This window comes from Myxine glutinosa, chromosome 7 (assembly GCF_964187855.1).
Source record: "Myxine glutinosa chromosome 7, kmMyxGlut1.1, whole genome shotgun sequence".
NCBI lineage: Eukaryota > Metazoa > Chordata > Myxini > Myxiniformes > Myxinidae > Myxine > Myxine glutinosa.
In genome coordinates this window covers 70,265,529-70,280,568 of record NC_136267.1, presented here as the reverse complement: position 1 = coordinate 70,280,568, position 15,040 = coordinate 70,265,529, and the positions used below count along the sequence as shown (strand labels likewise).

General features: G+C 44.4%; 1 pseudogene across 1 annotated transcript in view; it reads left to right on the top strand.

The window, feature by feature from the left end:
• Positions 1 to 1,046: 1,046 nt before the first annotated feature.
• The window catches only part of LOC137415373 (mothers against decapentaplegic homolog 4-like), a 136,934-nt pseudogene continuing 122,940 nt past the window's right edge, over positions 1,047 to 15,040 (top strand). Inside the window, exon 1 of the transcript XR_013624198.1 lies at positions 1,047 to 1,286. The product of XR_013624198.1 is annotated as a mothers against decapentaplegic homolog 4-like (transcript). The remainder of the gene's footprint in view (positions 1,287 to 15,040) is intronic.

The window sequence follows — 15,040 nt, the reverse complement described above, 5'->3', positions numbered from 1 at the left end:
TGGGTGTATCTCGGCACAAGGAAGAACGCTATTGTAAATTGGGTCGCCACGTCAAAATCCAAGATGGCCGCCGCCATGTATGTCTGAACCTTGTGAGCGGAATATCTTGAAAAATACGCGAGGTACCAACTTCTAATCTGGTGTTTGGGTGTATCTAGGCATACTGAAGAACGCTATTGAAAATTGGGTGGCCACGTCAAAATCCAAGATGGCGCCTCCATGTATGTCTGAACCTTGTGAGCGAAATATCATATCATAGCATGTTTTCTGCGTCTTCCACTTTGTCAACTCACATCACTTCACCGACGGGGGACCTAGGCGTAACGCTTGTTTCACCTTAAAACTCCTGAGATAAGTGGTCGAGATTATTTTTTAAAGTTAAATCACTGATTACATACAGTGAAACCTATTACAGTTATTTTGTAACCTTACAAGCAAATAATTTGCTCTTGAAATGATTTCGTGTTAATTAGGGAAAGCGTTTGAATACTTATGCAACTGAGAATCATCTGATCTCTCTGTTAATCTAACTTATTTACATTTTATCTGCATTTTTTAGCCTTATCACTTTGGAGTAGTTTGTGAAGACTCTATGTATTAAGGTTGATTTCAAAGCATCATGAAATAAGCTCAGGTGGCATCAAAATGCCAAATTTTGGAGGGGGGAAACGACATTACTTTCCGGTACACCTTATATATATATATATATATATATATATGTATGTATGTATGTATATAAAATCTGTCCTTTCTCACCTGGGATGTCATTTAATAACAAGAACATGATACCTGCCTGCACAGATGAAAGCCATTTTGTGGTTGAAACATGGTAGCTGAGCAGCCTTCAATCCTTTGCTACCATTGGCTCATTGGTTGTGCTTTCATTTTGAATATGGATCTTCCCAGCCATAACCAGTTGTTTTGTTCATCCAGGCTAGCTTGGAAGTTATCTTACCATAATACTGAAAATGTAATTATTAGGGGATCCAAGTAGGCATGCAATTTCATTAGAATGTTGACAATTTGTGTCTTCACTGGCCCCTAGGATGGCGCTGGGGGGCACACCATCAGGTAGTGACACATGTGTGAGCATCGTGCACAGCCTCATGTGCCATCGTCAGGGTGGGGAGAGCGAGTCATTCTCCAAACGAGCTATTGAGAGCCTTGTTAAGAAGCTCAAGGAGAAAAAGGATGAGTTGGAGGCCTTGATCATGGCGGTTAGCACCAATGGTGCACACCCTGGCAAGTGTGTGACAATCCAAAGGACTCTGGACGGCAGGCTGCAGGTCAGTGTCCAGTTAGCCCTCTACTATGGATGCTATTGGGGACAACATAATCTCAATGTTTTTGACAATTGTAACAACTTGATGTTTATTTTTCTAGCCCCCAACTGGATGTCAGCCTAGCTGGGGGCTCATATTCTGGGTACTGTCAGATCATCCGTCCATCTGACCATTTGGCTGTTAATCTGGGCATCTGTCCAGAGCGTCCACTTGAAAATGACTGGATTAATTTTTTTCATATTCAACATATTTATGCAATAATGTTCTGGCATGAGGCTCGCCAAATTATATTTTGGAATCGGAAAGAATTGTCCAGGATTGTTTGTATATTCTTTGGGAAACCATTAGTTATTTTTATACACTATACCATCTCCACAAACAACACAACTGTGGATCATTTATTTACTTACATACACTTTACCATCTCTTACAATGAAATACCACCTTTAATTATTTATTTATTTATTTATTTATATACACTTTACCATCACTGTTACCTACATACCAACAACAACACAATAACAGGCATTTTAAGGCCATTTCCCCTGCTAGAGCGGGGGTTAGCCTGAAACTGGTACCTACATACCAACTTGAATTATTTAATTATATATTGTTTATTTATTAAATATTCACTTTATCATCACCACTGTCGATATTCCACTTTGAAATATTAATTTATTTATACAACTTTGACATGTCAACAACAACAACAACATGCATTTTAAAGGCCATTTTCCCTACTAGAGCGGGGGTTAGCCTTGCGGTCCCCGTGACAATCTTCTCCATTTTTCCCTATTTTCTGCATCTCTCCTTGTTAACCCCCTTGCCCGCATTTCTTCTTCCACCATCTTTAGCCAAGTCTTTCTCGGTCTTCCCCGTCCTCTACTTCCTTCTACATTAACTTCCATCACTCTTCTCAACCAGTCACTTTCATCCTTCCTCAATACATGACCAAACCATCTCAACCTGTTCCTCTTCACAGCATCAATCACAGGCTCTATTCCCATCATCTTTCGCAATTCATCATTTGTCTTCCTCTCTCTCAACGATACTCCGCACATCTGTCGAACCATTCGCATTTCCACCCTTTCCAACCTTCGTTGCTGCTCTACGTTCATTACCCATGTCTCGCTCCCATAAATTATAACACTTCTCACACATGCAGCATACACTTTTCCCTTCAGCTTCAACGAGACTCCCCTCATCATCAGCACGCCACTCAGTTCCCGAAACTTCTTCCATGCACATCTCACTCGAGCAACCGTTGCCGAGTCTGATCCACCTTCTCCATTCAGCATGTCTCCGAGGTAGCAAAATGTTTTCACACCTTCCAGCTTCACGCCGTCTCCAAGATCCAACTCAACATTTCCTCCATCTGCAGCTCCCTCTGTGCACACCTTACATTTGAATGTAGCTGCCACACTGGTTAATGACCCTCTCAGACCACTACATTTTTGATGAACCCACTCAGCGCACATTGTACATTGAATGGAGTTCACTCCGACACCCTTCCTGCACACAGCACAGGGCCACTTCCCAGTTCTTTCCACCTCACCACATGCTTTACCACTTGCCATCACCTTCATCTTTCCGATATTCACCTTCAGACCTTTTGTCTCCATACATTCCTTCCACTTGTTTATCTTTTCCTTCAGACCATCCATACTTTCCGCAATCAACACCAGATCATCTGCATACAACAACTCCCACAGTAAACCCTCCTTTACGTTCTGAGCCAGCACCTCCATCACAGCTACAAATAGTAGTGGACTTAGTACCGACCCCTGATGCACTCCCACCTTCACCTCAAACTCACCACTGTTCCCGTCCTTCGTCCTTACAGCTGTGCGCGCTCTTTTGTACATTGCCATCACCACTCTGATCAACCATTCCTCCACTCCTAACTTCCTCAATGCCCATGTCAATACTTTGCGTGGAACCCTATCGAATGCTTTCTCCAGATCAACAAACCCAAGAAACAACTTCTTCCTCTTCTCCATGTACTTCTCCTGCAACTGCCTCACAATGAAAAGCGCGTCTGTCGTTCCTCTTCCTGGCATAAATCCAAACTGCATTTCGTCGATCTTCACTTTCTTCCTTATCCTCCTCTCCAACACCCTTTCCAATACCTTCATTCCATGCTCCAATAACTTTATCGCTCGGTACGAGCCACACTCCAGAGGGTCACCTTTCCCCTTGTATAGAGGGACGAGGGTACTCAGTTCCCAATCCACTGGAATGCGGCCTTCTTTCACCACCAGATTACAGATCTCTGTCATTCTCTTCACACCCCAACTTCCTGCTGCCTTCAACATATCTCCCACAACTCCCGTCGGCCCTCCCGCTTTTCTACCCTTCATTGCTTTTATCGCTTCCTCAACTTCCTTCTCAGTTATCTTCTCTGCCGGTCCTAAAACTGGGTTACTCTCTATGTTGCCATCCCATTCATTCTCTGTATTCAACAGCATTTCCATATATCTTTTCCATCTTCCTTTAATTCCATCTGGGTCGACAACGATTTGTCCCACTTCATCCTTCAAGCAACTCACCCCCATCACATCACACCTCTCTTTCGCTATCTGCTTTGCAATCCTGAATACTGCTTTCTGACCCTCTTCCGAATCCAAGCGTTCTCCAAACATTTTCCTGCATGCCTCCTGCGCCTTTGCTACCTCTTTCTTTGCAGCCTTCCTGGCTGCCTTATAACTTTCATGCTCTGCTGTTTCTGCTCCCGTACCCTTCGCCTTCTGCCACTCCTTGAACTTCTTCCTCTTCTCGTCAATCCTCTTTCCAACTTCATCATCCCACCACCATGTTTCCGAGTGCCTTGGGGGTCCTTTTGTCCATCCACATACCTCACCAACGGCTCCCAACAGACTAGCTTTCATTGACATCCAACCACTTTCAAGCTCAACCACATCATCCTCGACCCTACTCAGCCTCTCTTTTAATGCCTCCCTTACTGTCACCTCTTTCAACCTCCACACCTTCATTCTTGGTTGGTACTTTACCCGCCGAGCTCTCCTCGCACCTTTCACCCTTATGTCGCAGACACCCAAGTGGTGCTGTGAAACAGCCTCCACCCCCGGGATCACCTTTGTGTCCCGGAGGTGCCCCCTATCTCGCCTACGCACCATGAGGTAGTCAACGACAACGACAATTGTTACTTAAACGGAGTACGGCACTCCCCCTAGCGGGGGGGGGGGGGGGGGGGGGGGGTTAATCCCCCTTCTATTTGCACTGGCCGTCTCCGCTCCTGAAGCTACCCCGCTCCCTCCACGAGGCAGGTGGGCAACTTCGCTCGAGACCACGGACAAGATGTTATTTTGCCGAGCGGTTTTTAGCAGCCTGCGGCTCGAGCCATTAACAAAAACTAAACCCGATTCTAAACGTTGGCCAAATCGTGCCACAGGTGTTCAATGTGGAAACCTCTAAAGCGACCGAATGTGAAGAAGTAAAAGGGGTAAAGAAAGAACACAGGGATTTATTAATTATTTACACACAACCAAAGCAGAGAAGAAAAGAAATGTAATTTACAGGGAAATGGAAGGAGCAGAAGGACACAGAGCAATTTCTAGCTTATCTATACAGTCTTACTTATTCCCCAGACAGAACAAACAAGACAAACTCACGTACACAAATGGATGAATGAGGGCAGGAATGAATGGCTGGAAGGATGCGAAGGAAGGACTGTGCCACAGGGCACAGTAAACGGGTCCGCTCCGGGCGGGAAGCGAAGAGCCGGCAGCTCCTCGTATTCAGCTTTACACCGCACACCGGTAGGGTCACTCGCTGCCCCGTCAGGGCTTCACTCGGCTGGTTGAAGCAGCTCTTTGCAGAAATCCCTTGGTTCAGAACTCCGCTGGGTCACACATCTGCTGGGTCACGCATCTGCCACATCTGCCGCATCTGCCGCATCTTTGTTCAACTTTGACATGTCGGCAACCTTAATTATTTTTTAGTTGTTTCGTCATTTAAATATAAAATCTACACATGCCATTTTAAATTTTTTTATTTACCACATATGAATGATTTGTCTGTTTAATTTGTGTTATGCCCTTTACATTCATGCAAAATTATCATTTATTTATTACGTATGCAAATATGGCTGCATTTTCAACCTCCTCTCTCTTCTCCACTCCCCTTTCCTCCCTATTCTATGAGGCACAGTATGTTATATTACCACACTCGTAGAGCATTATCTGAGAATATTAAAGCTAAATAATTGCTTGATGTCAACTGAATCAAGTATGTATTCTTAACTTAACCTTCACCTACTTAACCTCAAGTATGTGTTGTTGGAAACTAGAGGAGGGGAGGGAGGGGGAGAAAAACAAATTCACCTTTTTTGTGTCCATATCCTCTTGGTCTAATGACCCAGGTAGTGGTACAATATTTTCTATAAATACTTTGTGCTGTGCTTTTTAAAAATACGGTATTTCATCCTTATTTCCTTCTCTTTTGTGCAATCTTTGCATGAGCTGTGTACACTGAATGTTACCTGCAACTCAACAGAAAGAAGTATGATGTTGGGACTTAGCCTTCTTTTTCATTCATACTGTATGCTCAGATGACAGGAAGAAAATGAGTGAGAATTAATAATGGGAAATGAGGAAAGGAGATGGTGGTAGAGAGAAATTTATGGGTCTGTTGCAATTTATAAAGACCGCTGCTCTGTATATTCCTGAATTTCTTTCACAATGACTTTGTGAGATTGTGGAAGCACACCTCAGAAATCGGGCCTGACAGCCAGGTATGAGCTTAAATCATGTGGCAAGCCAAAATTATTGATATTATAAAGATGTAGGAATATAAAACTCAGCAGTACAGGAGATGAAATGTTCCCGAACGTTTGCATTTTATGTGTTCATGTTGTGCAAACAGGATGGTCACTCATTTTGCATCTTTCTCTGCCTTCAAACCTGTGCCTGTATGACAACAGTTAGCCAAATTTTTGGTGGAAACAAATTAACATGTGGAAGAAAGCCATTGAATAATGAATGCATTTCCTCAACTCCGATAGTGAACAAAAGCCAGAAACTTGTATATGCGGAAGTATCTCTTTCTGGGTGGACTGACGTGAATTAATTTGATACTGGTCCAATAAGTGGAACATGTCCTTCAATGCTGGCAAATCACACAATCATACTTTATTGCTCCGGAAGGATCATCAAATAAACCCAACTATCTGTTTCTAGATAGTCAGTCACTGGAAGACGTCGCTAACTTATAGGCCTTATCATCAGCCATTACCTCTCCTGGACTGACCACCTGACCACAGAGCAAAGTTAGCCTCCAAAAAAGCCACAGACTTGGCATCCTCTGTAGTTTCCCCAAAAATGTTCAAAATGCTCAAAGTTCAAAAGATTACTGCTTTCCCCTATGTGGTGGTGTCCGAGCATCATATCTGTCTCTCCTGGATTCTGTGAAATCTAAAGGACTCAACATTATTGGCATCTCCTGTGATGAGGAAGAAACACAAGGTCTGGTGAAACGCTCAATATCTCAACCCTCAGATCGGCAGGCAGCAGCCTCTTCACTATCTGCAGACCCGGATAAAAATCACAAACTGGTCAAACAAGTGTAACATGTCTTTCAATCCTGACAAATCTCACACTCTCACTTTGTCTCTCTGAAAAGACCATCTGGACAACCCTCCCATCTACTTTCTTAACAATCCTCTCAAAGAAGTTGTCACTCAAGCTTTTGGGGGCTCACTATCTGCCATGATCTTTCCTGGGAAAACCACATTTTCAAGCTGGCCTCCAAAGCCAGTCGCCGTCTGGGCATCCTCCATCATGCAAAGTCCTTTCTGGGCACTTCTGAGCTCCTCACCACATACAAAGTTTTCATCTGCAGCTCAATAGAATACTGCTCTCCCCTCTGGTTTGGTGCTCCTGCCTCACACCTAGCTCGGCTTCACGCGGTTGAAACCAAAGCATTCAGAATCATTGGTATCTCCCGCGATGAAGCTGATTCTGAGGGCCTATCACTTGCTCACCACAGGCTGGTTGGTGGTCTTTGTCTCATACCGACTGGTGTCGGTAGGAGACATATACTCCCCTCCCCCTACTCTGTCTGTGCTTTGGTCCCCAAATATTCCTGCAGGACGCACAAGATCTGCCAGCAGCCCTCTTCTGGTGAAACTGCGAAAATCAAGACTCTCCTCACCTTCACTTTTTCATTCCTCTTTTCTCCTGCCTCTGGAACAAACTCTCTTCAATCCCACTCCTTCCTCCAGGTCTTTAAAACAGCAGTTCAGCACCATCTCTTATCTTCCTCCATCCAAAACCTTGATCTTTTCTACCCCCGTTGAAACACCCCAAATCCACCTCTTTCAATCTCCAACTTCTTTCCTGACATTCCTAGTAGTGTCCATTTGCTTTATACTGTGCACTCCTCCCCCTCTCTCTAAATGCTTCTTCCTCTTCTTTATTTTTGAAAATGAATTTGCAGTATACTTTTTTTTTCTTTGTATACAGAATCGAGGCTTGTGTAAGAGCTAACACATTGAACATGAAAACATGCACAGACACATAAAACATACAATGTAGGGAGTGGGAGAAAAGGGGGGAGGGAGAGGGAAGCACACAAGCACAACAACAGTCGAGAACAAGGACGTCAGTAGATCTGTGGAAGGGGGAGGGCTGGGGAGGAGGGAGGAGTACACGGTATAAAGCAAATGAACACTACTAGGAATTTCACTACTGGGTATTTTGGGAAAGAAGTTGGAGATTGAAAGAGGCGGATTTGGGGTGTTTTAACGGGGGTAGAAAAGATAGCCTTGTAATCCTGTCTGTGATGTGAACAAGTATTAGTCACCCCACCCCCACCCCTCCCAGTTCTTCCAAACTCTCGAATTTCCATCATGCAGGTATTTAATAAATATACAAGTTTGGATCCCTACCCACTAAAACCTTAGTCCTCACCTTGCCCCTCAAAGCTTCCCCTCACCCTGCCCCCACAAAGCCCCTCCCCATCCTGAAACCTCCCAATGCCTCCTCTCCTTTCCCTAAATGTGTGGACCTCAAACATCCGAGGTCTCCTCTCCAAAATGACAGATCTCTCAATGCAAGCCTCAACTGATAAACTAGACATCATCTGTTAAACAGAATTCTTCCTCCCACTGGACGTCCTGACGCCTTAATTTCTCTCCATGGCTATTGACTCCTCCAATTTGACAGGTCTAAACCTGCCCTGGTGGCAGAGTAGCACTTTACATCAATAACTCAATTACTCACTGCCCTTGTGCTGATCTTACACCTCCAACCTCTTGTTCGTCTGTGTGTTGTACCATCCTGCAAACAGTGATGACTCATCTACATCTCTCATTCAGACAATATGGCCCAAGTTTTAACCACTCAACCGAACTCTATCTTCCTCATATCGTAAGGGCATTTTATGAGATATTTCACAAATCTGTTAACTAAATTGTTACCAAAAAATTTCTTCACCAATATGTTTGTAAAGGTGTGTAATAACATGTGTTAAAATGTTGAAGTTCAACTCCCGTGGGAAACCCAGAAAAAAGCTGTTGAATTCGGGTACCGAAAAATTATTTTCGAGAATTATTTTAAATTTTAAATCGGCCCTTAAGTAACTTATGAGGGGTCAAATAAGGGTTTTTCATGATTCTGAGTTGATTGTTAACATTTATATTTTCACTTTTACATTTACACACAAAGTAGCTTTTACTTCACATACATATATATATAATATGGAGGTCCTCAATGGATGGAGGTCCTCAATGCCAAACAGGAAATTAGAGCTGTCTCCCTCGACATATCACGTGCCTTCGACACGGTCTGGCACCCTGCTCTGCTCACCAAACTCTCCTCCTTTGGTATCCATGGAAATCTCCACGCATGGCTGGCGGACTTCCTCTCTAGTCGTCGTCAACGTGTGGCCCTGAATGGGTTTCTCTCATCTCCTCTTCCTGTTCAGGCTGGAGTTCCCCAAGGCAGTGTTCTGGGCCCCGTGCTTTTTCTGGTCTTCATCAATGATCTCTCTGACTCTCTCGAAAATCCTCTCTATCTCTTTGCTGATGACTCCACTCTCTGCCGCTCCATTCCTCTTCCCTCAGATCGGCAGTCTGCTGCCTCCTCACTCTCTGAAGACCTGGACAAAATCACAGACTGGTCAAACAAGTGGAACATGTCTTTCAATCCTGACAAATCTCACACTCTTACTATGTCTCTCCGAAAAGATCGACTGGACAACCCTCCCATCTACTTTCTCAACAATCCTCTCCAAGAAGTTCTGTCGCTCAAGATTTTGGGTCTCACTATCTGCCATGATCTTTCTTGGGAAAACCACATTTCCAAGCTGGCCTCCAAAGCCAGTCGCCGACTGGGCATCCTCCGTCGTGCGAAGTCCTTCCTCGGCACACCTGAACTCCTCACCACATACAAGGCTTTCATCCGCAGCTCAATGGAATACTGTTCTCCCCTATGGGCCGGTGCTCCTGCCTCACACCTAGCTCGGCTTCACGCTGTTGAAACCAAAGCTTTCAGAATTATTGGAATCTCCCGCGATGAAGCTATCTCTGAGGGCCTTTCACTCACTCACCGCAGGCAGGTAGGTGGTCTTTCTGTCTTCTACCGACTCCTCTCCGGCCTTGCACCCCCAGCTCTCTCTGTGCTCTGTCCCCCAAATATTCCTACAGGTCGCACAAGATCTGCCAGCAACCCTCTGATGGTTAAACTGCCGAAATCTCGGCTCTCCGCTCACCTTCACTCTTTCATTCCTCTTTTCTCCCGCCTCTGGAACAAACTCCCTCACTCCCTTCAATCCCACTCCTCCCTCCAGGTCTTTAAAACAGCTGTTCACCACCATCTCTTATCTTCCCCCATCCAAAACCTTGATCTTTTCTACCCCCGCTAATTCACCCCAGGTCCACCTTGTTTGAAATTCCAACTTCTTTCCTGGAAGTCCTGGCAGTGTCCATATGTTTTATACCTCTCCCACTGCCCCCTTCCCACGCCCCCCCCCCCAAAGCCCTCGCCCTCTCTCAGATCTCTCGATGTCTCCATGTCTCTCGGTCCCTGCTCTCAAATGTTGTGTTTGTGTCCTTCCCCCTCTCTCCCCATCTTGTCTACCGCTCCCTATGTTATATGTTTTATGTGTCGGTTTGTCTTTCTGTGTGATTAATGTTCGCTCTTTCACGAGCCTCGATCTTGTATACAAAAAAACAAAAAAAACAAAAAAAAAAAACAATACTCAAGAGTTATTTCTCATTCACAATGTCAGAAGTTTCAACAGTCATTGTCTATGTCTTCTTCAGACTCAACAACATCATGACTGCAGTTTCTGCATGTAATGCCATTACAGACTCCACAGGCCGAGATGCACGTGACCCCATTCTTCTTGCAGCTGCATCGCCGGTTGCTGCAATCTCCATGACAATTACAGCTCGTTAGGGATTAGGGTCTCCTTCAATAACTGGGAGGAACTCGATCTGAGTGCTCTGCTTTGCATCATTAGCATGGATTCTCTTCATCCAGCCATTCCAGTTGGAGTGTGGGAACTCAGGATCGTTGGCTTTGATCACCCACCCCGCTGCCCAGAGTGTGTCACCTGGAGAGAGGAGTGGCTGATCATGAGCCAGGGAGGAGGAAAGCTCAGCGAGGGGGAGAAACATGATCGCGTTCGTTCCTATCTGTTTCCTGTTCGTAAATGGAATAATCTTTACTTCAGTTCCTCTCAGGATCTTAGCTTTGTCGAGTGCCTTCAACTTCACCCGGGGGAAAGCTGCTGTTGTCTGTGGATCTGGCAAAGGTGGTGCCGGAGAGGTGACATCGATCCAACCCATTGAGTGAAAGGGAGTGTTTCCGTGAATAGAGACAATGTTTAAATCTATATTGTCTCCAACAAACTGAGTGACTGCATTGTTTGTTTCCCCAACCTCCATAAAGACCACCTGATCATTACTTGACAATTCACTTTCACTGGCTGGCACTTTGGCTGTCATCACTGATTGATCCTCAAGCGCAGCATCAACCGCAACCTCATCATTGATCTGTTCATCGGTTTCCTCCACAATGGTGTCAAGAGTGCCAGAAGTATCTGGAACATCATCTCCACTCCTACTATTAAGGAAGCAGTATTTGTAGTTTTGTGTCTCCGTGTAAGACTCAGTGTATCCCAGCCGGTGGAACTTGTTGAGCATCCATTTTGACCCAAATCTATGATCAAGTTGTATGGCAAGCCCCATTTGGTGTGGCAATACTCCAGACCGAGGTCGACAGGCCTTAATAAAATTCTGCCCCCAAACGGCAACTCTTTCGTCTGTCTTGACAATCGGTCTCAAGAACATCTGAAGGCTTGCAGGAACAAGTGTCAGCTGACTATCGATGTCAGTCATACTGTGTGTGGTGACTGGTGGGGTATGACTTTGGACCTAAATCAATCAAGGCAATATCATTGGATATGAACTTGAGTGCCGTCTTTATGATCTGAGTCTTCTCATCTCCATGGTCAAGATTAGCATGATGCTCTCGCAGAATATTGTCGGTGCCATCTTTGAGACAGAGTACATCTGCCCTTCTTTCCTGTGTTGTGAAATACAAGGTGTCTTCGTATTTCTCTAGAAGTTTTATCTTTAGCCAATGCTTTGAATAAGAAAGGCTCTTCTCTGGTGACTGATCAAACTCCTGCAGCTTTTCATGGACTTGGTCCATGTTCATTACCCCATGCTCTAATTCTGAGTCTAACCATTCGCAGAATTCAATAAAAACTGCCTCTTGCTCCTCATCAATACTCCTCTGTCCTCTCTTCCTTTTTCCTTCCTCATCAGTCTTGGACAAACTGTCACCTCTCGCAAACATAAGTTTGCATCGCAAATGGTACAGTGTTTCTTCTGCTACCAAGTCGTTGATCCCTTCCAGGCGTCCAGTGACTTCAGTGCCCCAGTCATCCCCGCGACTCCATGCTGTCTTCAGCAAGCTTGCCTTCAGTGTATCTGCAGTCAAATTATCTGGCACTCTGTATTTCTTTCTAGCTTGTGCTGGATTATTTTTGTAGAGCTGGGCTGGTTGGTTGCAAAGAATGCATACATCCTTATACAGGAGGTCAACTGACTGTGATCTTCTAGAACTGCAGCCAGTTGATGAACTGAACTCACAAGTAGTGTGTCTTCTCTTCAACTTTGATGACTCTTTCTCTGCCTTTGATGCTTGAGCTGACTTCTTGGTGGTTGCAACAAAGTTGTTGTACAGATCATTTTTACACTTCTGGTGGTACCTCAGTTTTCCTTCCTTTTGAGCCTCCTTCTACGTTCCACAACAGTAACATTTTCGACAGTTTCTGCTTGTTTCAATAAAGTTGAGTATCCCTTTGGAGTTGCCTGTATGAGCCTTTCAGCTGGTGTATCCGAGCGTGCACAGATGAAGCAATTGAGCACAGGTGGAGTAACGTCTTCATCCATATTGCTAGACTCCATGTCCTGCAAAGTAGAAAATGAGATATATTTAGAAATTATTTTTCCACAAAGGAGTGTCTGTGGTGAAATATAAATGTTAACAATCAACTCAGAATCATGAAAAACCCTTATTTGACCCCTCATAAGTTACTTAAGGGCCGATTAAAAAAAATAAAAATTCTCGAAAATAATTTTTCGGTACCCGAATTCAACAGCTTTTTTTCTGGGTTTCCCACGGGAGTTGACCTTCAACATTTTAACACATGTTATTACACACCTTTACAAACATATTGGTGAAGAAATTTTTTGGTAACAATTTAGTTAACAGATTTTCATATGTTTCCCTTACTAATATTAGGGGATTTCAATTGTCACCATGCAAATTGGCTGGGTGTTGGTACCTCTTTCACCAGCCATGGCGCTTAAGCAAAGGACCTCTATGACTCCATGGTACTGACTCAAAATGGATACTTTCCAACTGGGATTTCTCCCAATGACAAATCCACCTTTCTGGACTTGGTGATGAAAAACTTTCCTGCAAATGTCTCCTGTTCTTCCTCTTCTCTAATTGGTTAATCTGATCATGTGCTTGTAAAAGGCAACATATCTGGCAATTCCAAAGAGCTGCTGCAGTGTTGGCGAGGCTGGCAGTTCACTCTGGCAGATTGGCAGGGACTGCAAGCAGCAATCTCACTTCAGGACTTGTCTCCTATATCTACCACCCCTGATATTAACTCAGCCTGGGAATTCTTCCACAGAAACCTGCTTTCTCTCTTATGCACAGATGCATCCCATCTCATCTTCAGATGTCATACCTTTCCTTCCACCCATGGTACACTGAATCCTGTGGTAAAGCAGTTTCTTTGAAACAAATTGCCTTCTCTTTCCGGAAGGCAAATCTGACCGAAGGCAATCTCAGATCATTCCACCCAGCCTGCAACAAGTTCACTCTCAAGAGAGCCAGAAAAATACATTTGTTCCACTTCAAGATTGAGCTTTCAAAACCTGTCTGCCTCCCCTAAAACCTGGTAATGCCAATTATTATGTCTGTCTAAGAGGTTTGCTCCCCCTCCATCACTTCTCTCTCTTCAAATGGCACCCCAGCCGACTCCACTCGTGAGGAGGCCAAATGCCTCAATTCTGTGTTTGCTTCCAAATCTTGTCTCCAACCACTCGCTTTCTCTCCCCACCATATCCAGTCACACACAACTACTCATGGACTCTGTGTCTTTTGCATCTGAGAAAGTGGAGAAGTTTCTGGCAACCTTCGACTCTGATTCTGCAACTGAGCCTGATGGCTTCAGCTAACTTTTCCGAAAAACCTGCTATGCTGCTCTTGCGCTTCCTCTTTCTGCTCTTTTCACCCTATCATTTACCTTAGGTCATCTTTTCTCTGCTTGAATATTAGACATCACTGCATTACATAAAAGGTGCAAAAACGGATCCTCATAACTATAGACCTATCAGCTTACTTCCAATCATCATCAAGGTCATGTAATCCATCACCACAGTTGATATGAAATCATTCCTTTCCTCCAATGAATGAATGAATGAATGAATGAATGATCGTTTTAAAAGATGGCCTCACCAATTTGGTTTCAGACCAGGTCACTGGTCCGGGTCACTGGACACAACTCATACTCTCCCAACAATGCAAAGAGGCCCTCAATGTCAGACAAGAGATCAGTGACATCTCTTTAGACATATCTCAAGCTGACAATACAGCCTGGCAACCTGCCTTGCTCTCCAAATTCTGCCTATGGCATCCAAGGCCAACTCCACACATGGGTTACTGACTTCCTCTACTTTTGTAGCCAACGTGTGGCTTTCAACAGAATCCTTTCATCTCCTCTCCATGTCAAGGCTGGAGTGCCATAAGGCAGTATGCTGGGCCCCGTGATATTCCTATTTTTCGTCAACGATCTCTCGGACTCTCTGGAAAATCCTCTTTATATATTTGCTGATGACACTACCCTCCGCAGCTAAATCCCTCATCGTTCAGACAGGAAGGCTGCAGCCTCTTCCCTCTCATCAGACCTTGACAAAATCACAAGCTGGTCAAATACTTGGAATATGTCTTTAATTCTGGACAACTTCATGTCTTTAATTCACTCTTTCTCTCTCTGAAAGGACCTATGGCAAACCCTCTCATCTACTTTCTTCACAATCCTCTTGAGGGGGTTTAATTATTCAAACTCCTGGGTCTCACTCTCAGCCATGATCTTTATTGGGCAAACTGCATTTCAAAGTTGGCTTCCAATGCCAGTTACCACTGGGCATCCTGCGTCGTATAAAGTCCTTCCTTGGCACACTTGAACTCCTATGTACATTTGAGGCA